Source organism: Peromyscus leucopus, chromosome 1 (assembly GCF_004664715.2).
Source record: "Peromyscus leucopus breed LL Stock chromosome 1, UCI_PerLeu_2.1, whole genome shotgun sequence".
Classification (NCBI taxonomy): domain Eukaryota; kingdom Metazoa; phylum Chordata; class Mammalia; order Rodentia; family Cricetidae; genus Peromyscus; species Peromyscus leucopus.
In genome coordinates, this window is record NC_051063.1 from 92,852,405 (window position 1) to 92,880,352 (window position 27,948).

The 27,948-nt window shown below is 50.3% G+C and overlaps 1 protein-coding gene across 9 annotated transcripts in view; it reads right to left on the reverse strand.

Annotated features, from left to right (window-relative positions):
• The window catches only part of Mical2 (microtubule associated monooxygenase, calponin and LIM domain containing 2), a 129,058-nt gene extending 101,876 nt beyond the window's left edge, over positions 1-27,182 (reverse strand). For 3 of the 9 annotated variants that reach the window (XR_003735217.2, XM_028875847.2, XM_028875848.2), the window contains exons 1-2: positions 27,006-27,168; positions 17,404-17,480 (exon numbers count right to left, since the gene is read on the reverse strand). The gene's annotated coding sequence lies outside the window, so the exon portion shown is untranslated. Of the gene's footprint in view, positions 1-17,403; positions 17,481-27,005 lie in introns of all 9 variants that reach the window. The other 6 variants (XM_028875851.2, XM_028875853.2, XM_037211451.1 and 3 more) reach the window with 3 other exon arrangements.
• Positions 27,183-27,948: the final 766 nt, after the last annotated feature.

Here is a 27,948-nt window from a genome sequence, read left to right on the forward strand (position 1 = left end):
ACCCCCCCGCCTGGTTCACAGAGACCATCACAGCAATGGGGCCGTCATTGGCTTCTCAGCCCAACAGTCTCTCTGTGAGCCAAGCACAGGCTGTACTCAGTCCTGCCCCAGAACAAGGCTGCCTCACACCCAAGCCATGCAGTTGTTATCCAAATGACAAACCCACAAGAGGCCTCCAGAGCTGAAGCTGGGCATCATCCCCTTTACCTCTTGTCTTCAAAACTGACCCTCCACCCCAAGACACATCATAAAACAGAATCCTGCTGATTCAGAATTGTTAGGTACAAAGTACTGGTCAAACAGACCCAAGGCAGTTCAGCCTCTCCACACTGCTGGGCCTGGGTTTTATTAGACCTCAATAAACAAGGTGGGGCCTGGCTAACACCTTAGACAGTCAAGCTCAGGGTCAAAGAGGCAAGTGGAAGGCATGGAGTTTGAGCTCATGTGAGAAAGGAGTATGGCATTGGAGAAAAGTCATTTGGGGAAGCATGGAGGCTTGCTTCCTGGGACTGTTTCAGTCTTGCCCCTGGGCCTTAGGTTCCCTATTCACAAAAGTGAGATGACTGGGTTAGACCAGCTGTAAGTGAAGACTGGGTTAGACCATCCATAAGTTCCTTCTAGTTTAAATACTCTATATAACTGCAAATCCTAATGCCAGGTCCCTTCTGGAGTCTTCCCCATCCGGTGTTAGGTGTCTGGCTAAGCTCTGTCCTCTTTTACCAAATGTCTCTACTTTTATTGCTGCAAAATGCCACCCTAGCCCTGGCCACAGAGTCTGGCCACTCTTAGAACATACATTTATATCTTTATTGAGTGGTGCTTGTCATGGGGTTTGCCCAGGCTAGGAAAGCACCACTGAGCTACAGCCCAGTCCTCTTCTCCCTTTTTACTGAGACCCAGTCTCACTAAATTGCCCCAGGCTGGCTTTAAATTAGCTGTAGTCTCATTGGCCATGAAGTTGTAATCCCTCTGCCTCAGGCTCCTGAGCAGCTGAGATCACAGGCCTGAGCCACCAGATCCAGTGGGACCATATTATTGAGAACATATTTATTACCCTTGGGTCAATAATGCAAAGTCTGGGAACCTGGGACACTGAGAACTTGGATATTCCACATCTCCTCCCAGTCCCGTGCCTGTCTACCAACCAGTCTCTCTCCTTTATAGCTCCAACACCTCTTCCAAGCCAGAGTGCCCCTCCTGCAGCCTGGCAGAGACCAGGGCAGCAACAGGCTGCTCTTAGCTGAGCTCAGGCGTATCCCCGGGTGGAGCTGGGAGATGTGGCAGAGCTACCTAGGCCAAGATGGAAGGCTTACAGAAGAAAGCTCTCCTCACAGGAGGAGGTGACAGGGCAAGAAGGCAGTGTGAGAGTGGGCACTGAAGACCACTGAAGCCTGGGAGGCTCCCGTAAGATACCCCCCACCCCCACATCTCCCTCATTTCCTTACTAAGAAGTCAAGGCAGAAGAAGCACCCTCATTTTCCCAAAGTCATGCGACTAGGCCGGGACCAGAGGATCACACGGGGATCTCTGGGTCTCAGCTCACTGTTTTTTCCATTCAGCTCTGCTGACCTCAAGAGTCTAATGAGGCCAGCAGATCTGCTGCAGATGCTGTGAAATTCAACCCTAGAGCCACTCACGGAATACGTGGCCAGGGAGATGTTGCGATAAATGCTTCCTCATCTCCTGGGTTCCTTCCTGACTCAGTGTGGTTCTCTTTTCTATTGGAAAATCACATGTCAGGCTTTTGACACATGTATTTAATCCCAGTACTCAGCAGGCAGAGGCAGGTGGTTCTCTGAGAGTTTGATGCCAGCCTGAACGATATAGCAAGTTACGGGCCAGCCAGGGCTATGTGGTGAGACACTATTGCACACATATGTATATACATGTGTACATACATATATTTACTTATTTCTCTCTGTGTGTATGGACATATACATACACCATAGCACACTTGTGGAGGTCAAAGGAAATCTGTGGAAGTCTGCTCTCTCCCTCTACCATGTGGCTCCTGGGGATTGAACTCAGATCATCAGGCTTGGCGGCAAGCACCTTTACCTACTGAGCCATCTCACCAGCCCCTCAACCTGGCTTTCTTTGTTCATTCTCCAGCACTTGTGACAAAACCATGGGGACATCAGAGGCCAGTGAGAAGAGAGAGTTGGGCCTCTCTGTCCCTCCAGAGCCCCAAATAGATAAGATACACGCACACTATCTCTCTTTCCTGGTCTTGAAGTCTAGAGAAAGTTTGGTGGGGGAAGGGTGACATGATAGCAAATTACTCCCATGGAAGATCCATCCTGTTTAGACTAAGAACACCACAGGCAGGCAATTTCAAGGTCATCTCAAGGTTTAGGACAACAAACAGAAGAGTATGCCTTTAAAGACCTGCTAACAGAAGGAGGACGCGCAGGGAAGTCACAGAGTTAATTATTCAGAAGCATGACCCAGTTCCCGGGGGTGAGGCTGGTCGAGAAGGAAGCTCACTAGTTACTCCACTGCAGCAAGAAATCCACACTTCATGGGGATGACCCGTTGACTGCCCAGGAAGATCCACTAATGGCTAAATGGCCCTCCTGGACCCTCCAGGATTTAGATACAGCCGGAGTTCAACAGAGAGGAGAGATGAGGGAGTTCTGAGCAGTGCTCCAGTTCAGCCCTTCGAAGATGCTACCTGGGCAGGTTGCAGCCTGCCTAGAGCCAGTTTCTCATCTGGACAATGTGGGTGAATTCACCTGCCTGATGGGGAAGATGGCGTGGTCTTTGTAAATGGCAAAGTGCAATGTGAACTTGGAGTTTAAGCCATAATCATGTACCACCACACACTTTCTCTGCCCTGGAGAAATGTGTAATCTGGGTATGTTTTGGAAAACCATCCAAGGTACCTATTTGACTGACATCACGTTCTCTGTAATTTGGGCAAATTGTATGTTTCTACTTGGCATCGGAGACAGAGCTGGCGGGTGGAGTTCACATCAGAGCCTGCCTGGCCCTGTGTCAAGCCTGTACTGAATGAATGAGCCAGGAAAGACCCACAATGCAATGCGAGAGAAGAACACATGGTCACTCAAAAACAAAACAAGACAATCCATGGGCTCATGAGAGGAGTGAGCTGGCCAGAAAGGCACAAACGCCTCACCCCACACTTGCTTCAGACAATGCTGGAATTCACGGCTTGCTGCCGACCTTCCTCCATGGACACACTCTAGGTATTATATGTCTTCAGGGAAAGTAGGGGTGGCATCTCAGGCTGGCACATACTGTCAATCCGGACTTCTCTGCCTGAGTCTGCACCCAATATGAGGAGTCAGAACCCTACAGCAGCTTTCCATAGAGTCCGTTCAATCTCTCATCTTGTCCCCCTGTGGGTCCTCAGTGCCACTGAGCCAGCCTCTGAATGCATCCACCAATATGCCACCAGCTGTCACCCTAGCCCTGGACTCCTGGACTGGACCCTGCTGTTCTCCTGTAACTCTTACCCTCCCCCCACCAGCAAAACTGAGCTCTTGTAAGTCCTGAGCATTCTGTGGGAGGGACCAGCCACTTCCCCTGTGTCCCCACAGCTTGGGGCCTCTGTAAGTTCCAACAAAGGCAGACACAGGGTCTCAAAATGTTCTCAGGGCGCAGTTCACAGAAGAGAGGCCAAGAGAGGAGGAAGCGGGAAATGGAAAGAAGGCCATAGTGTTTGTCCATCACCTATGGTCCAACACTCCACTCTACACCAGTTGGTTTTACAACCTGCGGAAAGTCTTTTCAGGCTGGGCCTCAGTTTCTCTGTTTGATAATGAGGGGTTTGTTCCAAATAATCTCTCTCATGATAAAGATTGCTATTACAGCAGCCAGACAAGCCCAGGACACACAAGATAGGAGGCCTGGTCCTTAGGTGTGTATGACCTGGGGCGAGTCCCTGACAGCCTGTGATTTGTCACATCTGACATGGCCACAAACAAGGGAATATAAAACAACTGTCTTTCATGTGGAGTACTGTGCGACCGAGTTTCAGGGCTCATAAGGGGCTCATATCCTTGAACAAATATCTACTAGCCACCATTGCCCTGCCTAAAGCTCCTTTGGCCTGAAGGTGAGAGCCAAGTGTAGATATCATACTGGTGGGTCTGAGGAACCCACAAAGCACCATGGGAAGGCAGGGGTTTCACCAGCCTTTCCTGGGCAAAGAAAGCTTCTTGGGAGAACAGCATGTCCTGGACACGGTGAGTTGCTTCACGACCATGGGAATGGAGCCAGAGTGAGGAGAGGGAGGAAGTGAGGCAGGACAGTGAGAAGTGTGTGTGGCAGAGAGGGGGCTTGAAGGCCCTCCAGATAGTCAACTGTGTCTCCATGGACGGTCACCCTGGGCTTCACACTAAGTTTACTCTGGTCTACTGAGAAAGTGCCAGAACTTCCAAGCTCAAGACAGAATGAAAGCAAGTCCAACTGGTGTAAAATTTAAGTTACTGATCTATAATCTGTCCCATTGCCTGAGGTGGGAAGGTCCTCAGAGGATATATCAACTAAAACGCTGCAGAAGTGAGCCAGCTGAGCATAGCTGTTTCCTAACCAAATTATTATGTTGGCTTCCGGTGACCACCCACAGTATTTGGTTACATCCTAATTGTTGCTGTAGAAAATGCTTCCACACCTGCTTGGAAGAAAGAGTTCAGAGTTATAAAATATTTCTGGTGATTTATTTTCATATTTAAAGAAAATGCAAATGTCTCAGAGACTTTGAGAGGATGAAAGCCGACACAGATGTGAAATCTGAGATATGTAGAGGCAATATCCATGCTTTGGAGAAGCAAAGGTCCTGCTTTTATACACACACACACACACACACACACACACACACACACACACACACGGGTGTTCTCTCTAGCACATAAAGAGGCATGTTTAGAATGCTGGGAGAAAGGATCCCCTGCCCAGTTGTTTACATCACTCATGAGAGGAAACTCACTATTTATTGAGTGCTGGCCACACAGGAGTTGGCACTGCAAGGATCAGACATACTTTCATCCCAGCAGCTCTACACAGACTAGAAGCTGAGGTTTGGAAGCTTGGGTGGCACTTGCCTTGACCCTACAACATAGCAGGGCTCAAGCCCACACTGATATGCTCAACACTCAGGGCCCTTTCACTCAAACTGAGGTGCCCTGAATATGAAGGCCTAGTGCAGCTATGGCGGCTTGCACAGCCTGTGAGGTTGGCAAGTTCTGAGAGAAGTCACCTGTTCAGGAGCTAACACCCTGTCCATCATCATCCCTATTACCATGCCCATAGCCCTCAGGGCCTGTGCCAACTGATGAACAGGCTAGCCTGCCTTGGCTACATTCTATCAGCTGAGCTGTAGGCTTGGTACTGATGCCTCATGAAAGAAGTCACAGGAGCCATGGGCCTCAACACATCTGGCCTGCTTCTCAAGGGAAGCTTCCAGGAGCAATAGATAACAGAGCTAGACATCTTTAGTGTCGGTTTAACCAGAGTTTAAGAAGCTTGGTATCACATCCTGCTCCCTAGAGCTCATGAGATCTATGAAGGACATCAGGGAGATGAGGGACTCTTTGGGGATCTACTTGGGTTGCTTTCACAGTGGTAAGAAAATGAACATGGCTGGGTCAGGGAGACATTAGTCAGATTCCCAGAGGCCTGGGAACACTATGATCCAGCCACTCAAAAGACCAACCAATGCCTACATTCTGAACAACAATCAAACATGCTCTACATATCACACCTGACCAGAAGGTCCCAGAGTCCATTGCCACCAGGGGCCTCTGTGTCTTCATTTTCACAATAAAGGGCTTGACATAACTGGTGATTCCCTCCCTATTGTGCCTTTTCAGCTGCCCACAGACCCTGACTTTGGAAACACAGGTGACTGATTAATAGACTAGGCATGGAATTACCTGTGGAACAGGCTTTGCTCTGGCTAGTTACTATGTTCTGCATTGGTGAATCCTCCCACCTGCCCTGGAAAGAGCTAGAACTATGTCATGTGCTTGAACCAAAGTCCCAACTAGCACTAACCACAGCAGTCCTAGGATCCATGGTGGAGCAGCCTAAGCCCAGGCCCACACTTGTTCCTTGACACACAAAGACTCCCTTTGTGATCAGTCGGATGAAGAAACGTCATCTCCTGGGAACTTGACATCATGCCAGCAAAAGCTAAAGAAGCAGGAGGCTTCTGGTCCCCTGTGGACTTGATTTAGTGGTACATGTGTCCCTGTGGAGCTCAAGGAGAAGAACTCTGGGGGTCTTCCTCTTTGATGTTCTCCAAGTCTAGCTGCATAGAGTCAGTCTTCCTGAGGACTCTCTGCACTTAGACTGGGCCTGGAATGTTCCAGGCACTCAGGAAATACTTGTTGAATAAAGGCTGGGGGTGTGGCTCAGTAGGAGAGTTGTTTGCTCGGTCTATGCAAGGTCTTGGTCCAATCCCCAGTACCATTAAGAGAAATGGGGTGGGGAATGAGTGAAAACAGAACCTGGATCTACCTCATGACACGGGCTGGCTCAGGAGCCACTTGATATGAGTTTAGTTAGACACATCAAGGCAGGTTCAAACTTCAAAGCAGCATGCAATAAGAGAGGTCTCCACACCACAGCCTACTGGACAGAGGACAAAGGCTCAGATTTTGAGCCAAGTCTGGGATTTACCTCAGGTACCCAGGAGCCTCTGACTGAGCAAGAGAAATGTCTTTGTCTAAAGTTTCCCAGTCAACATCTCAGGCTTTCCAGTCTGATTCCTCTGCTCTAACGTAGTTAGTGGCCTTGGAAAAGTCACAAGCTGATGCTAGGGGCTGAGGATGGATCTCAGTTGGCATGCTTCCCTGACCCACACTAAATTCTGGGTTCCATCCCCAGTACCACATAAAACCAGACATGGTGCTGCATGCCTGTAATCCTAGTACTTAGGAAGTAGAGGCAAGAGGCTCAAAAGTTCAAGGTCATCTTTGGCTACATAGTAAGTTTGAGGCCAGCCTGGGATCCATGAGTCCCTGTCTCAAAAAAAATTTTTTTTCTTTAAATTTAAAATGGACCTAATTTTGGTACCCACCCAATAAGGACACTCGAAGGTTAAATGAGATAATATGGTAAAGGACTTGGTCCAGCACTAGCTCTTAGCATGTGCTTGGAAGTGGCACAGCTGTTCCTACCCACATTAGAGCGAGTGGTAGGGAAATGTCTGGAGCCCGCTGCCTGATCTAATCCTTCCAGAAGAGGGAAGGGGGAAGCATCCTTGAGCAAACTGTCCTAACCTTCATGCTTCAGTCTGATGGCACATAAAACAGGGTCAACTTTATAGAATAATAGAGTTATGCAAGCAAGAACCTTAGAATATTAGGTGTCACTAAGTAAGCACAAGGTAAGACTCAGTGTTCTATCTTCTCATAACAGACCCCACCCCATCTCCCATTCCTCAGCCCAAGATGGAGGCACAGGACTCAAGGCCGAGTAAGCATACAGTCTGCTCTGAAAAGTCCCTGGAAGATCTGGTCCCCCTCGGTCAAGTCAGCCCTTCGGCTGGGTGGGGTAAGCGGAGAGCTGCGTGCCGCTGAGGACACTAGAAAGGGGACTCTGGCCGAGGGAGACTGGCAGTCAGCTGTTCTCCTTCCGGGGCTGGGTTCTTCAGAGCCTCCCCAGGCACCTTCCGCTATATACTCCCTTTTGACGTAAGCTCATTTGGGTTTGGCTCCTGTTCTTTAAATGGAGAAGCCTGACGAACAACAGCCCCGAACAGATGGCTGCTCTGTCACCACCAAATCTGCCCAGGAAGAAGAGCTAGCTGTCCACCCTCGTCGGGACCCAGACAGCCAGGGCGAAGCAAACGAGTGCAGCAAGGTGTCTGTAACAGCAGGGAGGGGTGGCCAATGCAAGCTCCTGGACCTGTCCTCTTAGGGCACAAGAAGCTGCCAGAACTCAGGCTGAGCAGCCTGTTCCTGCAGCCCTTGGCAACAACCTGGCCTCAGACATTGCCATAAGTATTTGGAAAGTAGAAGGAGAGAAAGATAGAAGGAAGCTAGAGTTGATTTTCATTGACTTCAAAGTGGTACCCCACCCCTCAAAATTAAGATAGCTATTTAATATAGCTCTTTGGAGGAGGAAGAAAAGGAGAAAGGAGGGGAGGAAGGGAAGGGAACTTGCCCTGTTGGAGCCCCTGACTGACCCATTTTTAGGACTTTACCCCAGCCTACACCATCATCCTGAGAGCCAGGTGATCATTTGGTCCCCTTTCCAGATGAAGAGACAGAGGCTCACAGAGATGAGCAACCAAACTCACCCATCACATGGCTCAGGCCTCTGCTTCCCTAAGTCTTGTCTTCATTCAGCCTGGGGTCTCCTCCTCACATGGATCATTTCTGCCATCACTAATCCTGAGCTCAGAATGGCCAAAGGACAATGGTGTTGTCCTGCTGTCTCCCCCCACCCCCCGCCCCGACAACCAGATGTCATAGGAAGTAGTACCCTTACAGAGGAAGGGGCTGCTGGAAGACAGACAGGAGAGGTAGCTTCAGCTACCCCAAGACGCCTTCTTTCCAGGGGTTTTTAAATCAGTGTTTGCCACCAAAGCACAAGGACCAGAGTTTGATCCCCAGCACCCACATACGAAACCAGACATAGTGGCATGCATGGGTAATTCCAGCATTGTGGAAGCAGAGACAGGCAGATCCTTAGGGTCCACTGGCCAGCCAGCTTCACTTACTAGGCCAGTGAGAGACCATGTCTCCAAACACAAGGTGGATGGCTCCTGAGGAATGACCCCCAAGATGTCTGGCCTCTACACACAGGCATACACAAGCACTCATGAACACATGCACACACATATATACATATGTACATATTCCTGCACATACACAGAATGGTTTTTAATCTCCAAGAGCTCTATGTGAGTCTCAGGAGACCACATGAGCTGTGTGTTTTTACCAGATGTACCTGTCAGAATCCCATGGGGAGTTAGGGTTTGTTTTTGTCTTCGTTATCTGTCCCGGGAGAGTCTGTCTTAACAGGTTGAGGCTGCAATGCCCAGCACGTGGTACTGAGCTCAACAAAGTTATCTTTGCTTGGTTTCACTGTCTCATTACCTTCTAGGCTGGCACCCAAGATACTCTATTTCTCTATTTTTAGGTAGATTGACCCAAGCCTTCAAGTAAGTCTCTTACTTTTCCCCAGGAAAGGAAGTTCTACCATTATATGAGTTTTTAAAGGGTTTTACATTGTTTTTGTTTGTTTGGTTTTTAGACAATGTGTAGCTCTGGCTGTCCTGGAACTTGCTCTGGAGACCAGGCTGGCCTCAAACTCAGAGATCCATCTGCCTCTGCCTCCTGAGTGCTGGGATTAAAGGCCTATGCTGCCACCACCCAATTTAGATTTTAAAGCTTTTTAAAGTTGCCAAAAATAATAAAATCTGTGGCCTGGCAGCCAAAAAGAAGAACCAAAGCATACTAGCCTCCACCTCTCCTGCAGCATTAGCCTCATGAGTAAGTATGCCCAGCTGCCTGCCTCCCACTTCCCAGGAAGTCTAGCACCCCAGTGCACAGGGGTAACCCTGACAACCAGTGGGAAAGGCCTGTCCAGACACAAACATCTGGCAAGAAGGGGACATGGCCACAGGCAGAAGTGGGAGCTTCCAACATTTGCTGGAGATGCAATTGGAAGCCACAGTCGGGAATGATGTGAAAATCCTTCTGGCCACAGCAATGGTAGGAGGTAAGCACTGGGCAGGGTCTGCACTGCACCTGTGTTTAGAGCTAAGGGCAATAAGTAAAGTCGGGGGTCATTACCTGCCAACCCCCAAGGGACATGCACAGCCCACAGCCTGCCTGAAGGCCAGAGGGAGCAGTAGCTGCTCCCAACACAGGGATCCCCCAGATAAAGTATTCCCATTCTTTGGACTCAAACAATCAAAGAAACTGGCTCATCCTTCCTCACAGCCTGATCTGGTTCACTCCTTCCAGCCAGTGAGAACTGGTGATGGAGTGTGGCACTGCCTGGTGTGGGAGGAGGAAGTGGGGAGTGGGGGCTGGGGCTCGGGAAGCAGAGGGAGCAGGAGGAAAGGTGCCCATGGGGAGACCGTAAGTCACATCAGCTCTGAGTCAAGTGCTGCCCTTCTCTGGAGTGAGAGCTAACTCTTGGCTGTTCTTCTCCCCGCTGGGACCAGATTCCTGACAGAAGTGACAGGAGGAGGGGAGGGTTTATTTTGGCTCACAGTTTAAAGGAAACAGTCCATTGTGTTGGAGAAGGCATGGCAGCTGGGACTCCATCCGTAGCAGCAGGAGGTTGATACATGGCTTATGACAACTTGGCAGGTCAAGAAACAGGGATCTATGGCCAGAAGTGAGTTTGATCTCAAATCCTAAGTCCCCGCTTCTACTGCCTATGAGTTCTGCTGATTAGACCTCTTGTCCAAAAGGTTGTTCAGCCTCTCAGAACAGCACCACCCTCTGGGCGCCAAGTGTTCAAACACGCCAGCTCTGTGGGAGACACACCACATGCAAGCATAACAACTAAGATGCTAGGATAAAAACTACCATATGTTATCCCTTTCCAGTGAGGCCGGAACTGGGCACAGAGCACTGTGCTCAGAGCATTGCATCCAATGTTTCCAACGTGAGCAGGCACCACACGCTCCCTTCACATGAGGACATGAAGACCAAGGAAACTGGAGCATCTATTCCAAGTCACATACCTTAGAAGGAGCAGAGGTAGGACACGTGTCCTGGCCAGGCACACTCCACTAGAGTCCCAGCTTCTGCTCGGCAGCCTGGGCTATGGTGGATGCTCAAAACATGTCCCCGGGAAAGAGTGCCGCACTCTGGAAGCTGCTAAGTTCTGAACCGGGGGCTGCTGGCTCTCAGCAGGGAGGCAGATGGAGAATGGGTGGAAAGAAGTGGAAAGAGCCTTTCTGAAGTAGGCAGGGCTGGAGCCAAGCCTGGGTGGAGGATGGGTAAGGGAAGTGCTCCAGAGCCAAAGCAAAAAGCTGTAACAGGGGCACTGCTGGTGGCGGAGCTGTGAATGCTAGCGAGGTAGGCCAGTCCGCACTGCTCTGCTGACCTGCTAGGCATGGATTCTAGCTCAAGCAGAGAATCTAAAAGGTTTCTACGTGCATGCAAGGAGCCCTCAAACCCCAGCATTCAAGGTTGTCTGGGAGAAGAAGGGAGTGCTATTCCAAGCAAGGCTGGAGGCTTGGAGCCCTCCCAGCATGGTGGGCTGTCCTCACAGAAGGGACTTCTTCAGGACTTTCCTCAGAGGGTCCCTGCCATAGCATCTCACAAGCCCATCTTAAGGGCTGATTTCGCCACATTTTAGCTAACAGCATCATTACTTGTTTCTCCTCCAGGAAGGAAACATTCCCATTGTCTCTGTTTCAGCCTCCAATGTCCTCTGGCCGTGGAGAGACTCTGGGCCTCACACTCACCCTGTCTCTCCTCCTCAGGGAAGCCTGGGCCCCTTCCTGCACCCTCCCCCTTCAACTGCAAGGTTCCCCAAAGTTATCTCCGGGCTCTACTGTCTCTACTCCTCACTGGGCCCTAAAGGCCCAGCTCCAGCCCTGACCTCCGACCACAAAAGGGAAATGGGGGTGGCCAATGATCAGCTTAGACCAAGGCTGCCAGTGACAGGGCCAGAGAGTCAAAGGCAGGTGACTAACTGGTCTGCATGGTTCATGTGCTTTGATAACAGCTGTTACTATTTTTATTTATTTATTTATTTTGAGACAGTGTCTCACTCTGTAACCAAGGCTGACCTAGAATTCACTGTGTAGCTCATGCAGGCATTGAACACACAACAATACTCCCTCAGCCTCCCAGATGCTGGTATTACAGGTGTGCACACCACAGCTGGTTTCTTGGCACTCCTCTGCTTGTGAACACTCATAGCTGCACACAGCCTAGAGTCAAAGACCCCAGTGGGTTAAGGAGCATCTGCTGGGGACTCCAGATCCCCGTGGGATCCAGCCTGCACCTCCCCATGCCTCCATCCTTTGACTTGCCAACTGCAGGTGGCCAGTTCGTGATAGGCAGCCTCCCTTACCCAGCACACCCTTTTCCATCCCTGCTGTAGCTGCCTCCAGGGCCCCCTCATCCTTCAACACTGACCTTCTGCTGTCCTTCTTTCCTCAGATAAGAGCTACAGGAGCTGGGAGATGGGGTGCTGTTTTGTCTTGTTATTAGCCGTCCCTCCCTCATGTTGTGAACCCAGAGCTCAGAACAGTGGCAGGCTTGGTCTAAAGCAGTGGTTCTCAACCTGTGGGTTGTGACCTCTAGGGCTGAACTACCCTTTCATGGGGTCACATATCAGATATTTACATTAGGATTCATAACAGTAGCAAAATTACAGTCATGAGGTAGCAACAAAATAATTTTGTGGTTGAGGAACTGTATTAAAGGGTTGTAGCATTAGGACAGAGGACTAGAGCAAGATCTTGTGAATAAGAGGACTGAACAGAATGTCGAGGGAGGGCTGGGCATGTCACTCACTCAGTTGGTAGAATGCTTGCCTAGCCTGCATGAAGCAGATCCCGAACTATATAAAGTCAGGTACATGGTGTGCCTGCAACCCCAGCACTCAAGGCAGAGGCAGGAAGATCAAGAGCTTAAGGCTATCCTTGGCTACACAGCAAAGTTCAAGACCAGCCTGAGCACATGCAACTTGTCAAAAACAAAACAAAATGAAAATGTCAGGGGAGAAACCATCCTGGGGAGAGATGGTAAGCACGTGACTAGTATGCCTCCTGCCCTTCCTGCTCCTCAGTACTCTGGAGCTGCCTAGACTGGAATTGACGGAAACCAAACCCTGATTGTCTGGCTTTACTGGCCTAGGGGTGGCTGTGTACCCTGCCCAGCCTTACACAGAAGACCCTCCACATATGTCCAATGTCACTTACTCAGAGTCTGTGCTTTTTCCCACCTTCCTACCAGCTCTCTCCCTTCCCTCCAGCATGCACAGAGGGAGAGATGCTCTCTGCTTCCTCCCACTTGCCATCTGCACTTCGCCTACCCCTCAAGATCCACATCAAACACCACCACCGCCTTCTCCCCTCCTAGGAAACTTTCCAGGTCTCCCCAGCCCATAGAGAACACTCCTCACACCAAGGCCTTCCTCCTTCCCCTCTGTCGTTTGGACTAGTCATGAACTTCCTGGTGACCGCCACTGCTGCACTTGTGTACACACACGTGTGCCTTGCTTCCCTGGCACTGTAAACTTTCTAGGAAGAGCTGCCAAGCCTGGTGAATTCCAATGTCCCCAAAGCACAGGGAACAGGCACACAGTAGGTACTCTGGCGATGTTTCTCAGTTCACTTCCCAGTATAAACAAACCACCTTCTCAACAGTCTCTCCCACACCCTCCATCTCTCCTCCAGCCTGGCTGCTGCTTGCTTATCTGCAAAGGCAGCTGGAGACCTGTGTCTTCAAAGGCCAGGGCCCTGGATAGGGCCCACAAGATGGTTTGAAAAGCACCACAGGTCTGGAAAAGTGAAGTGTCTGGTTCTTTCTGGCAGACCAGGGGTTCAGAGTATAATTCCTTCAGACGCAGGAGCCTAACGAGGAATCACCAGGGTGGAGGTGGAGGTGACTCACCGCAGAAACCTGTGCTGGAACCTTGGCTTGCTGTGCGCCAGCTCTCAGCAAACCCACGTTATGAGAACCGTGACTTTTTTCTTTTCTTTTTCAGACAGGATATCACACTGTGGCCCAGGCTAGGCTGCAACTCTCTCTGTAGCACAAGCTAGCCTTGAACTCTCAGAGTTCTTCCTACTCGGTCCCCCAGAGTGCTGGGGTTACAAGTGTGAGCCACCCAAACCTGCTTTCCAGTTACTTCTGCTCTGCAGGGAGATGAGTCCGGCGGGATGGAGGGGGCCATGTCTCGAAGATGTACTGTGTGGAGCCTGGGCTGGACACTGGAGGACAGAATGGTCTTCCCACCTGCCTCTGCCAAGGGCAGAAGACTGGAGCTGTACATCTGAGCAACTGAGACCCAGGTGAGCAGGAATCAACAGAGACCTGACTCAGACTTGGAAGCCACACTCTTTCCATATGGCCTCACCAACTCCAATTAGCTAATTATACATCCAGATTACCTGAGACTTTTGGCAGTGGGGACACGAAATATACTCACTGAATTCTCAAATCCCAAATCCTGTAAACTCCCCACTCTCCCTCTCAAAAACAAAACAAAACAAAAACCAACCAACCAAACAAACAAACAAAAACCAACCATTTTCTCTTCTCTTGTTCCCTAGCTAGGGTGTCAATCAGATAAGCTGTTTTGAGCTGCCTCCTGACAATGCTCTTCATGCATTTGCAAATCCAAGTCCAAGCCCACTCCTTTATTTAACTGACAGCTGACTCCACACACTTCTATGACCACTTTAGCCTCGTACGAGATGGACTTGCATTAGGGCAGGGGGAGAAATAGTCTTCACGTGGAAAGCCTGTGAGACATAGAGCCCTCAAGTGACAGGACTGAGTGACTGAGACAAGAAGCTGCTCGGGGTGGAAGCCTCAAGCCAACGGCCAGCACGAATGCAGCTGGCCAGAGAGAGCTGCTAGTCCTGAGGGGTGGGTGGACCCCGGTGGCTAGTGACCAGGGCTGCCTGGCCTCTCTGAGACCTTCATCTTCCAGAAGAAGGAGGCAGCTTCCATGGTATCAAGACTGCCTAATTGCCTAGGCTAACAGCAGAGCCGGCTAGTGACCAGGACACAGGAAATGTGGAGGAAAAACAGCCGTTTCCTGTGAAGTTTGTGAGCCACAAAAGGGAAGTTGGTACGCGGGATCTGAGGATAACAGACCTTCCTAACAGCTGGGGCGAGAAGAGGGCTCCTAGATTTGGCTAAGACTGAGAAGACTGAGACTCAGAAGTGTGATTCCATCCTCCAGGCTGAGACGAGAGAGGCAGACACGAGAACCTACCCTGGGGTGACATGGGGCACTTAGATGAGATAGGAGCTTGGTTTAGCTTTATATGTTTTTTCTTATTGTTTTTAGTTTTTCACTGTCGGAGCCTTGAGCGTGCTAGGGAAATACTCTACCACTGATCCATATCCCCAGCACTGTTTTGTTTTTAAAGGATGTCTAAAAAGTTTTAATGAGTTCCAAGTCCTCCAGGCCAAAATAGCTTGAGCCTGGAGGGCTGTCCACATCTGGACAGGAGATACTTAATGGCTGAGTGGCTTTTGTATCTGAGAGGCAGCCCAGAGCTCCACGTGGTCCTGGAGCCCTGTGGGAATTTGGGGCATATATATATAATGTCAAAGCAGGAGGAGAGTGGCAACAGTCAGATCTCATCTGGTTGCCAGTAGGAATCTTGTCAGGTCAGAGAGGGAAAGGGATGGAAAAGGCCAATTGGAATCTGTGCTCTCAAAGCAAGCTGGCTAAAGTCTGAGGTCCCCTAAAGAGTGCTCTCTGGCATTGCACCAGAAGGCTCTATGAGAACCCTGTGTGGTGGTGACCTGGGTGCTGCGGTCACTACATGCAAAGCTGAAATGGTCCTCAGAGCAAGGCTGCTTGGAATTTAACAAGTCAGCATTTAAGGTGATGCATACCTGCATCCCAGCACTCAGGATGGTGATGCATGCCTGCATCCCAGCACTCAGGATGGTGATGCATGCCTGCATCCCAGCACTCAGGACTGCGAGCTCAAAACAGCCTGAACCACATATTGGGACCCTGTCTCAAGAAAAACAAGACAAAGTCCAAATTGAATCAGAATAGGAAAACAGTGACCAGGCGCCCTCATAAGGTAAAGGGGCCTGCTACCATGCCTGACAACCGGAATCTGATCCCTGGGTCCCACATGGTAGAGAGAGGGGACTAACTCTTGCAGGTGGTTCTCTGACCTCAACATGGGATCTGTGGTAGGCACTCTCATCCCCATCCATATGTATAAAGGGATAAATAAATAAAATGTAATTTAAAAAATCAACCAGCATGCTTGTTCAATTCGCAGTCAAAATAATCTTTTACAGACATGCCCACAGACCAACCTGATAAAGACAATTACTCAACTGAGAGTTTTTTCCGGGTGACTCCAGGCTGTATCAAGTTGACAGTCAATGCTAACTAGGGCAGGTCCAAATGAGATGTTGAAGAGCTGGACCCTGAGTGTGAAGAAGGTCCAGAAATGCTGTAACCAATTTTATTCTCTTTTTATGTGCACACAAGAGGAATATGAAATAAGCAGAGTATGGGGATGCCCGCCTCAGTATGCAGGAGGCTGAGGTGGGAGGGTCAGGGTCAGTCTAGCCTATATGTCGAATGAGTTTGAGGAGTTTATACTACAAAGAGTTTGAGTTCCAGTCCAGCCTGGACTACCAGATGAGACTCATACTCTCAAAAAATTAAACAAGCAAAACTCGGGAATAATATAAAAACATTTGTCTAATGCCTAGTAGAGTCATATTTAAATGACAATGAATGGAATTAATGAAGTACCCAGTGGGATCAGGACTTTCCTCACCATACAGTTCTGAGTCCAGTGGGGTGCTGGCCTCCCACATCTCTTCATTGCCTGTGACAGTGTCCCAACTGAGGCACTCTTTAAAAAGCCACTGCTTCAAGGCAAAAGTCACTTATGGAACAATACAATACAAATGGGAGACTTGAAGGAAAGAGGAGCTCTGACCCAGAAAAACAAAAACAAAACCCCACTGGTGCCTCGGGTACTGGTGGCTGTGCTGAGGTCACTGCCCTATTGAATCTTCACATGCATCCTGTGGGATAAATAATGTCACTAAACCTGACCCAAAACCCAGACATGCCTGTGACAACCCGCCTCCAATAGACAGAACATCAGAGGTCTTGAACTGAAGAGCAAGTGTGCGGAGAGATCAGTTGGTCATGGAGGAGCCAACCTGGGCTCCCATAGGGGCAACAGATGCTAGGAAAGAAAGGGGGTTGGCAGGGAGAAGGAGAGAGAAATAGAAGGAGAGAAGGAAGGGAGGGAGACAGGGAAGGAGGAAGAGAGGGAGGGAGGGAAGAAGAGCAGAGAGGATTCCCTACCATACCCCAGCCCCAGATCCCCTGAGTACTCAGTTCTTTCCACTTGTGGCTTGCAAGAGCAATTTATTCCATGACATAAACCCAGGGTGTCCCCAAGACGTACATGAGAGACAGGTGCCTGCAGCTCTGCTCAAATGTCAAAACTGTAAACACAGCAGGTTGCCATGCCACCCACCCACCAGGTTAACACCAGCAGCAGGTGGATGTTGAGCACAGCCTTCCCCTCCCATTCCTGGCCAGGACACGGAGGGAAGGGAGACTCGTAAAGCAAGAGAGTCAGCAGCATTTCAGATGGGGTGCTGGGCTCTGCAAGCTTCTGACCCCCTACAGAAACGATTCTCCCACAGGCTGCTTCTTTGGAGAGGGGCATCCCTGGGCTCCAGTCCCCACGCCCATCTTGCTGCTTTGACTTACCACAGGCAAGCAGGAACCTCCCGATCCGTTTCTGGGGTCAGTACCTCTATGTCTGCATTTCCTCCCCTAAAAATGACCTGGAAGAAGGGAAGAAAGGGTGTAAGGGGGCAGCTGCTTTTTTCTCTACAGAATACATCCTGTAGAAAAGGATGCATGGACTGGATTCTACAACCCTAGCTGGAGAGTTGCATAATGGGTCACTGTACTTAGAAGTGGAAAGACAGGGTTGCGTACACAGACCCTGTCACCACAAAGGAGGTTACGAGACAAAAGCCAGGGCACAGAGGAAGCCTGAGAGCCTTGCCTTAACTGCTCCACTCCACTTCCTAGGGCACCTCTCAGTGTAGACAACAGTTTAGTATTTAGTTAGCATTCAGTGTTGGGAGAGCGGTGCAGGCCCCTAACCTTACCTGGCCTGAGGATTAGGGGCGGAGTGCTTTCTGGTGGCTTCCTCCTGCCTCTTGGGTTTGCTCACATCCTGCACATGTCATTTGGCCTCTGCTCATTTCTATTGAGGGCACCCTACACATCTCCCAAGGAGGTTTGTGACCAACAAGCTGGCCCTCCCCCTTCCACCCCCAAGAAGTCCTCTGGCTGGCACCCACTGTGTGCATTCCATACCCAGTCCTGGTGTGCAGGCAGCAGCTAGAAGCTGGGCCTACATACCTCACTCTGGGCAATAGAAGAACAATTGGATCTGGGCCGCAGCACAGCAGCTGCACACTGCCGGGCACTAACGAGCCTGGGCCCACAGCTGTTGGGAGCCACCCCAGCACCTATTTATAGCCTTTTCTGCAGCCCTCTTCCACGACGCCCAACTGGCCCATGTTGGTGTATTTTCTCAAGGTTCAGCTGAAAGCCAATTTGAGACAAACAAATCTCTACAGACAGTTGCCCTTCCCAGTTCAAATCTGGGTTTGTGAGCTGGGTGTAGTGGCGCACGCCTTTAATCCCAGCACATGGGAAGCAGAGGCAGGTGGATCTCTGTAAGTCTGAGATCATCCTGGTCTATATAGAGTTCCAGGACAGCCAGGACAACATAGGTAAGACCTGTCTTGGGAAAAAAAAAATCTGGGTTTGTATCAGAGGCCAAGAAAACAAAGGTAGGAATTCAATCCCCAAGGCTCTGGGGATGTGTTCTGATGGGAAAGATCTCGAGGCCAAGGCTAGCCCACCCTACACTACACTGTCCTTCCTTACAGAAAGCTGGAGCTGGGTAAATGCCTGAAATCCCAGTAGTCAGGAGGCTTAGGCAGGAAGATTGCAAGCTAAGGCCAACTGTGCTACATGGTAAGACCCTGCCTCAAAAAAAAATTAAAAAAATAAATAAAAACACATTGTCTGAGCCCTTTATCCCACACACATAAACTCAAGGCAGGGTTGAGAACTTTATGACCATGACATCAGAGGGCCCTTCCAACTTGATATCCCACGGCTCTGTGACTCATACTCTCTCTTCCTCCTCTGACACAGAGGTCAGAATCACCTAAAGCCACCCCAGTGCCCCTATCCCGAGCACCTCAAGCCCCACCCCAGTCCAAACGGGAAGATAAAACTCCCAAGCTGCCAGCTAATCTCATGGCAGCCTCTGAATGCCTACTCAAGCCTGCAGGTGGAAAGAGGGGGCGGGAAGGAGGGTTGCCGTTGCTATGGCTACAAAAATGCTCCTCTCATTCACACCATCTGTCTGAGCCAGGATAGAAGACAAACTGTTGGTTGCCCACACTCCCCTGGCCTACCTTTCTAAGTGGTTACAACTGGATGCTAAATTTAAATGCCGCTCTGAAATCAGGACATATAAGGTCTCTCTGCCAGCATCTGAAGGGTTTCATAATGGGTAGAGCTGGAGAGCATGACAAATTAGACTTGGAGGCAATCTAAGCTGTATTGTGCAGCCACCACAATTAGAGATCTTAAAAAAAAAAAAAAGAGGCCTCTCTCTCCTCTTTCTGGCTGAAGATGAAGTCTCAGCAACAAACAGACATCTGCTAGGAGCTTGTGAAGAGAGGCAGCATAAATACCCCAGGGAGAAACCATAAACAGGGAGCCCTCTCCAGGAAGCTGGGAAGAAGGGACGGAAGGGACGGAAGTGAGGAGGAGGCTGTGGGGAAGGGCAGAGAAGGATGGGGTGCTGACAGGATGGGTGGGATGGAGGGGGGGTACCATAACAGCAGGAGTGGGGGGACAGTGGACAGGCAGACAGGAAAAGCTCAGCTTGGGAAAATGGAGAACTGGCTGACTTCTGCAGGAGCCCATACATGATGTTCATTGTGGAAACTGACCACTCTTTTTAGGAGGAATTAGAATGCACACCTATGCAGGGCACTTTGTAAATATTTTAATTTCATCTCCACATCGGTCTCTCAAGATAAATGTGACTACCTCTTCTTTGTAGGTTAAATGGTAAGGTTCACAAAACTTTCCAAGGCCTCACGGCTAAGATTCGAACCCATGTCTGTCTTAGCATGCTTCTTTGGTCTGCTTGCTTGTTTTCGCCTCTATCACCCGCCTGGAGAACTTGCTTCTGATGTTTATCTTGGGTGCCTAGATGCTCTGAGTCCCCCAGATCTAACACAAAGGGATTCTGATGGAGAAGTGGTGAGACCATGGAGGAGGCAGTCATTAAGTTTGGGCTAACTAACTCATTGCTGAGTCTCTGGGGCCCTGTGGGTCCTGTTTCTTCCCATTCTGGTCACTGCCCAGCAGACAGAAGGAAAAGCAGAGCACGGAATGGGCTGAAGAATGTGCCCACAGCATGTATGTCTACAGGAGGCTTGGAACAGCAACCACCATTGTGAGACGAGCCCATGGATGGAGGGCTGAGGGAAGGATGGAGGCTGAGGGAAGGATGGAGGCTGAAGGAAGAAAGGAGACTTGGGTTTTCACCAGCTCCTTTTGTATGGAGTGTTTTACCATCCATTCATGTGTGCATGTGGGGTAGTTCTATGCATCTGTGTTTGTGATGGTGACTACCACGCATCCTTGTGTGTGGAGGTGAAAACCATGCATCTATACATGTGTATTGGGGCAAGTACCATGAGTGTGTGTGTGTGTGTGTGTGTGTACACACACGTGCGTGTAGGGAGAGTACTGTGTATCCATGTGTGTGAACGGGTGAATGCAGTGTATCCCTATGTACCAGTGAGCACGATGTGTCCATGTGCATGTTTTAGAGTGAGTACATACATGTGTGCCGTCCCTCCCCTCTGTTTACCCTTTCACTTGCTGGTCAGATACCCACTTCCTTCAGGAAGAAACTCTTGTCCATTACCATCTTTGCATCCAAGTGTAAAGATCCAGTTGTCCCCACACATGGAGCTGTCAACTTCATGAATACTGCACATGGCGCCTTAGGATGAGTAGGCACCTAGCACAGGAGTCAGCAGCCAGATCCCCCACAGACTTGGGTCTATCTACTCCAGGAAGCAGCTCTCTTCAGTGACTAAAGGGTCTGAGTGACTCTTCTGATGTACGTCATCATCCTTCCCTGCTCCTCATGCTCCTGGCTTCCAGAACCCTGAGGCTTAGATCCAGCCAGTGCTGAGCTGAGTGGCTAAGGCCAGCATTCAGTCTGCGAGCAAAGAGGCGTCTCTGCAGCTCAACACACTGATATGAAGGTGGCAAGGCCGGGCAGGACAGCGTGTTCTAGACACTCACCCCTGTTTCTGGCATGCGCTGAGCTTCTGGGCTGGGTGTGTCTGAAACTTGGGCCTGAGAATGTTCCACTAACCTGTGGCTCTAACAGTGCAGAGGCCAGCAACAACTGTCTAGCTCCTTGCTGCGGGGCTCCTGAAGATAGCCAAAAGGACATGAGCTCTGGACATAGCTTGTGGCCTAGGAAAGGGCCTGCTGTAACATTTTTATACTGGAAAGAAATGCAGGCAAGCTATAGGAGGAACGCTTGAGCCACAAGACATCCAGGAAGCTACAGAGTTGGAGATTCAAGGGAGGAAGGAACACAGTCCCCTGGAGAAGCATTAATTCACATCTAGAGTACACTAAGCCTGAGGGCTGTAGCTCAGTTGGGAATGTGCTTGCCCTACACAGAAAACTCCTTGAGTAGTATAAAACCCCAGCACTATATAAAATGGCCATGGTGCATACCTATACCCCCAACACTCAGGGATTTCGTGGAGGCAGGGGAACCACAAACTCAAGGTCATTCTCACATACATGATAAATTTGAGGTCAGCCTGGGCTACATGAGCCCTTGTCTTTAAAATAAAAATAAGTTTGGATTGGTAGCAAAGGTCTTTAATCTCAGCACTTGTCAGAGGCAGGTAGTTGCCTGTGAGTGAGTCCATCCTGGTCTATACAGTTTTAGGGCAGACAGGGCTACACAATGAGACTTGTAAAAACAAACAAACAAACAAACAAACAAACACCCTAAAGTCTCCAACATGGCAAACGTTGTATTAACTATGTGGACACAGTGCCCTGCACACTCACTGAGCCTGGGAATCTCTCCCCATGATGACTACAGCAATGCTCAGATGTGCACACAGGGACGGAGCAAGAGACTGGAAGAAATCAGACCACATCTGGCACCCGGTACCACAAAAGGCAGTGTGCTGTGTACTTGGGGCACAGGGATGATGATGATTCTTCAAGATCTGACAGAGAAGAGAGCATCCCCAAATCAGACTCGCAGCAGATGCAACCCTACAGTGGCAGTTTATGACCAGAGGGCTCTGGCATCATCTCTCTCGCCAGCTTTAATATCAGCCACTGGCATCAGGAGGATCAACGCTTTAGAAGGTGCACCTTCTCATCAGGTTCCAGCCATGTGTTCTACATCTGGGGCAGGGGCCCAGAAGAAAGGAGAAGCTAGTGTAGGGAGGGTCGGGGGACCCTAGAGTGAGGTGCACAGGTATTTGTCCTTCAGGATTTTCCCAAGAGGGCAGTAAGAGGCTGGAGCTGGGCGGGGCCTGCCTGCTCTTCTGCCATCTCTGGTGGCTCAGCCTCCAGAATAACAAGATGATCCTAATATACAAACAATATTTATGATCTGAGCAAATTTCAAAATCCTAGTAACTGAGGTACTGTCAATACACACAGCTGTAGCCAATGCATGTGAGGAATCCAAGCTTGTCTATAGGCACCCAAGCAGTTGAGGGCCTGGTTTTAGAAAGATTACAATATGGCTTTCCTGTCCTGAAAACATTTTTTACTATATAAATTTGAGGGAGAAAAAGAAAGTGAAGAGTGACATCATGCCTAGTGGTCCATGCCTGCAATCCCAGGTCTCTGGGAGGCTGAGACATGGGGAGCTTAAGTTCAAAGCCTTCCTAGGCTTCAAAGCCTGTCTGGGCAACTTAGTAAGACCACCTGTCAAGATTAAAACCTTTAAAGAGGGCAGAGGGCATGGCTCAGAGGTCGAATACTTAACTAACGTGCATGAGAAGGCTCAGACTTTGGTCTCCAGAATAAAAACCAACCAACCAAAGACTCTAAAAAGTAAATATGAAAAAAAAATATATCAACTCAAATGCTGACATAACAGAAGCATTAAAATGTTGTTACATTTGCTGAAAAAAATAAAAAAGATGAACTGTAAGGTAGTGGTACATGTGAATAATCCCAGCACTTGGGAAGAAGAGGCAGTGGAGATCAGGAGTTCGAGGCCATTATCAACTATGTATTGAGTTCAAGTCCAGCCTGGGCAACATAAGACCCTTTCTCAAAAAAACTAAAAGAAAAAAAAAAAAAGATAACGAAAGCAAAACTCCCCTCGGAGAGAGGGCTGTGGTGGGGAGGACCCTGACTGGGAGAGAGGGTCAGAGGAGGGAGGGGGAGGAGACACACCCTGCTTTCTACCTAGTCCTGTGTCAGAGTCACAACTCGGCCTTGATGGAACTGAACTCAAAGCTTGAACAGAATGACCTCAGCTGCTGTCAGCCATGTGTGATGGGCAGGGCCAGCTGCTGCTGAGGGCACACACGTGGCCATCTGGGCTCCACACCACAGACCGAAGGGGCGAGGGTGAGTGTTGTAAATAGTTCTCCTATTATTTCAGGATGCTTATGGGCTGACGCTCACTGCTGTGGCAGCCACACGAGCGTGAGCAAGTCATCATTCCAAACACGCACCACAGTCACGGGAGCCCCTGACAGTCCCCTCATTCACAGCACACCCCTCGAGTGGCGGCTACACCACTGAGCAGATGCTGGCCAAGCCTCTGCTGTGTGTTCCCTGTGTGCAGGCTTTGTTCCTGAGGAGCCAAAGAGGGACAGTCTCCAGGGGCTGTGGTCCCTGGGGGGATGAGCTCTCGAGATGGAGGTTAATTGCTCATGGAGAGGAGGAGACCCTCTCCTGTTCACAGCAGGCAGCAAGGCACCGTGACCAAATACAGCGCGTGCACAGAGAGCCTCACTCTAGCAGACAGCTGGAGAGGTCATCGCTGACAAGCAGGCCTGTACACCTATCTGGCTGTGGACAGGTGACGCCATAAGATTACTGTTCTCTGTCCTGTGCAACAATGACGATTTGCAAGGGAATGCTCTTTTGACGCGAGGTGTGGTTCAAAAGATTCTGTACAATCAAAAGATTGTGTAGAAGAAAAGTGGCATAAACAATGACATCAGAAATCAGCTTGAAAATATTCCAGAAAGAAAAAACCCAGGGAGGGGGTGGCAAGATGGCTCAGCAGGTCAGGGTGCTTGCTGCCAAGTCCGGCAACTTGAGTTCAATGTCAGGGACCCACCTAGTTGAAGGAGAGAACCGACTCCCCCAAACTGTTCTCTGACCTCTGCACAAGAACTGTGGTACACACGCCCATACATGTACACACATATATATATATATACATACATACATAATATACACACACATATATATATATATACACACAAACAAATAAGTAAAGGGAAGTTAAAAAACAGAACTGAGAGAAAAGTAAAAGAAAAAGCCATGGAGTTAGCATAATGCAGCATCATTTTAATGGCTGGGGAGCTGGGGAAGGTACAGGCAGGGCTCATTACACCATGCTATTTTTCTGGAAAAATTATATATAAGTATGTGTGTGTGTGTGTGTGTGTGTGTGTGTGTGTGTGTGTGTGTACATACATACATATATGTTTGATTGGTTGGTTGGTTGGTTTTGGTTTGGTTGGTTGGTTTGGTGGTTTTGTTTGTTTGTTTTTTTTTTGTTTTGTTTTGTTTTGTGATAGCCATGACTGACTTAGAACTTATATTTACTAGGTTGGTGTCAAACTTACAGCAATCCTCCTGCTTCTGCCTCCTCAGGGCTGGGATTATAGGCCTATGATACATACCCACTGCTCTTTGTTGTTGTTGAGACAAAGTCTTGCTGTGTAGCTACTACTATCCCAAATTCACTATATAGCCTAGACTGGCCTTCTGGATTCTCTGCTGTGGCTTGCCTTGTAGTATTTTTTTGACAGGAGATTGCTCTGTATGGTAGTAGATGCCCCAGTGAGACTAGTGTAAGAGGAACACCCAGCAAAGTGCCAGGAGGACTGTGATAACCAGCCAGGGTTTATGTGCCATTTCATAGTGGGGTGGGAAGACCCACTCACCTGACATTAGGAAACTGGTCAGTACCGACAGGGGCTATCTGTACCAAGCCCCTCAAGTCCAGAGGGTGTCCAAGATTTCCCTGCTTCCTGTGGTGTTTAATCCCCTTCCCAAACAGCTGGAAGCTAGAATGATTGTGAGACTCTAGCAGTCTGAGAGGGCCAGTAGCAATCTCTCTGCATCTCAGTTTTCTAATCTATAAAATGGGCATGGATAGCCCCAAGTACTACAGAGCATCATGAGATGCTCATGAGGTAAAGCATGAGCAATCCCAGAATGCAGCATCCTCTTCCAGGCTTTTCGAAGGACAGGGACTGTCAGCACTCTGCAGACTTCTTGGGTTAGCCATGTTCAGCCCCTTCCAACCCAGCCAAGTCCTCCAACGGGAAGACAGAGCCTCTGCCATTCAGCAGCACAGAGTGAGCAGAGTCAGGCCTAGACTAGAAGGCAAACCCAGGTAGAGATGTAGACGTGATGCAGAGAACAGAGAGACACCACCCCCATCACAGGAGAGATGAATTGGGGCTGTTCTCTGCAGCTCCTAGGAAGGACGATGTTCAAACTGGGCTTAAAAGCATATTCCAAAACCTGCCCCACACCCACTGCAGAAAGAACAAGCCTGAGTTCCTTCTAAAAGTCCAAGTTATTTCAATGAATACAGTTCTAGACTACTGGAAAAGCCAGCCCCACAGAGATGTCTTTCCTCTAAAGCAGTCAATCCTTCCCTATCACAGCTAACACTGCCAGAGCCCCTCCATTGCAGGACACAGTGAGAGGCAGCTTGCAGTGTGTCCCGCTGGCTGTCCGGTCAAGTGATTTGCAAACCACTCCTGCAATCCCCAGAATCTCTCAAAGGCCAGGGGGCTCCAGGCACACATTGCATATTTCCACCACCACCGGGCAAGCAAGCACAGAGCCAGAGGACGCAACTCAGGCTTTTTGGAAAGTAACCACCAGGACCCAACCTGTGCCCACTTCCCTGAGTCTGAAGAAAACAACACTGATTGCCTTTGAAATCTCTGGGGCATGAACAAGAGGCATGGACTGTCCTGGTGGCCCACCTGTTAGGTCCACTGCCCCCGCGGAGGTGACTGGCACACAGAGGACACAGGTGCCAGGGAACTCAGGGACGCGAATGCGGAAGGCCAATTATCCTCTGGCTTTTTTCCCTCCGGGTCTGTCCACAAAGGAACTGGCTACTGACTTTATCCTCCCCCTAAACCACCTAAGACATAGTGGGCAGCTAGTGGCCTTGCAAACGAGAGCTCTTTCCACTTTAGAAACCCAGGCCCAGAATAAACAATGTGGAAGGAGACATGAGAGTACTCTGGTTTCAACACGCCTCTTCCCGGTCCGGTAAAGGCCCTTCCCAGCTGTGCCGGTGAGGGTGCGGTTGAGACTGAGGCTGGCCTGGGATAAGTTAACCCCGCCCTCTCCAGACAGCTGCTGCGGGGCAGAGGCTGCAAGGGGGACCCCAGTCTAGGGCTGGGCAGCCAGCGATAGGGCAGGACGCAAGAATGGGGTGTTCCTAATCCGGGATCGAGCACAGGCTGCCAGGGGTCCCAGGATATAGAGGAGACAGCAGCGCGGTCCCTGGAAGCGCCGCCACTGGCCAAGTAACCAGCCCGGGTCCCAGCCCACTGCCGGCCAGGCCACTGACATTTGGCCCAACTTAACTTCCTGTTATCAAGGCGGGAGGAGAAGAAGGGAGGCAGAAAAAGACAATAAAATAAAAATAAGCAAGGCGCTCAGTTTGAGGATGGCAAAGGCACGGGAGCCTAAATCGTATGGAGCAAAGTTTGGGAACGGTCCCCTGAACGATGACAGACGACCCTGCTGCCAAAGGGCGCCCACTCTGCGCTGGTGTGTTGTGTTTTCTGAGGTTAGAGTGTCAGTTTTGATTGGTGGAGAGCCCACGGCGCTTCTGGCAGGTGGGTCTGAGATCGCGCACGCAGCTGCCGCACCTGACCCTCCGGAGCGCCCGATAGGGCACAGAGTCCAGTCAGGACTGGCACAGTCCCCACCCGCTCCCGCACGCCACGGAGCCCACTCCCGCTCGGTCTTACCGAAGGTCTTGCGGGCCTCCGGGTCTCAAGTCAGCACTTGCCTTGGTCTCCGGCTGCGGGCGCAGCGATCCGGGACCCCGCGGGCCGCCTGCCGAGCCCCGAGCGAGCGAGGCGGCCCGGCGCAGGCTGAGCCGGCCGGGTGCCTGCGGTTCGGCGAGCTGCAGAGGACCCGGTTGGGGCACGCCCCCATCGGGGGTTTGGCCAATAACAGGGCCTCTTAGCGCCAAACTCCGCCCCAGGCCTGAGACGCACGGCCAATGGTCATGCAGCGCGGAACCCACCCCAGCGCCCTCCCAGTCAATCCTGGGCTGAGGACGACTACTACCGCTGCAGCGCACGTGGGCAGAAGCCCTGCCCCAGTCCCGGGAGCGGCTGGCGGTTCCCACCCTGGCCACAGGTCGGAGACCGAACCCTGGGCTGCTGCGAGGTGAACATCTGGCCTTGGTGTTCTGATATCGAGGGAGAGGCGAGGACTGGGCCTCACGATACTTGGCCTAGGCAGCTCACTGTCCTCTTTGGGACTGGAGGGAGCAGCGAAGGGCTTCTAGAACTGCCTGGCACTCGTGGGCCCTCATTCCTTGCTTTGCTGAGTGCAGTCTTCCTTGCTTAGGTCCTGCCTTGAACTGGCCTTGATTTGCCTAAAGCTGTGAGAAAGGGGATGGCGGCACAGACCATCCACGCTATCTGGTCCATTGCATCTTCTCTTTCTTGGATGTAGAATGGCAATCCTCTGCCCAGCCCGCTTTCCTGAGTGGCCATGCCCCTCATCATTTCAGAGAAAATTATGAATGAGTGGTTCGGGGCTGGGAGTCTGGTGAAATTGGTGCAGTCGCTGTGACAGCAGCGACCAGAAAAACAGGATTCAAATGGCAAGTACCAGGGCTGACTCTCCCCTGGGGCCCTTGGCCCAATACAGCGTCCATAAATGTTCTTAGAACTGAAC